Raw genomic sequence first — 995 nt, 5'->3', positions numbered from 1 at the left:
GCGGGCAGAGGTGGTCGCTGGCCAGCTAATAAAGACTCTCAATTTGGCTCCATTGAATTCTCTCGTGGTCTGTTCGCGCCCTCCACACTACAACATGTTGTGTGTGAAATAAGTCTCTTTCCACATAAACCTGAAGGGAGGGACAGGCTAGCAGGGAAGAGGGAGACTGGGGAGTGGGATGTGGGGCAGCAGGGCTGGAGGGAGTGAGCCCTGGCTGAAACTCAGAGCAGGCGATTGATGGAGGTTGGGCCCCGCACTATTCCTGCAGCATGCAGGGAAACGATATCTAACCTCCTGGCCACTCTCAAAAGGGGGAAACCATACATACTCAGGATGTTGTTCAATGTGCACCAAATGCTGGGAGACCCCCTGTGTTATGAAGAAAGACAGCATTTAGACAAGTTGATTCTGGTGTGTCCTCCACATTTTGAAATTTGATGATCTCTTTGTCGGATTCTTGGCTTCCACTCCGTGAATCCTCTCAAAGAAACTGTGTGTGATGTGTGTGTCTGTGCTCACGGGAGATGCAGTGTGTGTGGTGGTGTGTTCAGTGAGTGGATGTCATTAACCCATAGGGCTATGCAACAAAAGACACACATTTAATAGAAATAAATCCCACAAGACCACCGCTTGGTCTCGGGTTTCAGCGTGATTGTGACCAAACCTATTTATAGAATTTCCTTACGTGAAGGCACAACACTCTTTTTTTTTTTTTTGAGACAGAGTCTCACTCTTTTTGCCTGGGTTAGAGTGAGTGCCGTGGCGTCAGCCTAGCTCACAGCAGCCTCACACTCCTGAGCTCAAACAATCCGCCCGCCTCAGCCTCCCTCAGTGCTAGGATTACAGGCGTGAGCCACCGTGCCTGGCCGGCACAACACTCTTAAACTGTAAAGATAATAGAGTATTTTATTCCAATAGAATAAAATTAAACAGGAAGCTTGGACTGTGCATGTGATCACTGCGCTCATGTTGTAAAGTGGAAGTACGTGTTTTTT

This window comes from Propithecus coquereli, unplaced genomic scaffold (assembly GCF_000956105.1).
Source record: "Propithecus coquereli isolate 6110/MARCELLA unplaced genomic scaffold, Pcoq_1.0 Scaffold377, whole genome shotgun sequence".
NCBI classification, from domain to species: domain Eukaryota; kingdom Metazoa; phylum Chordata; class Mammalia; order Primates; family Indriidae; genus Propithecus; species Propithecus coquereli.
This window is presented reverse-complemented; position numbering follows the sequence as displayed.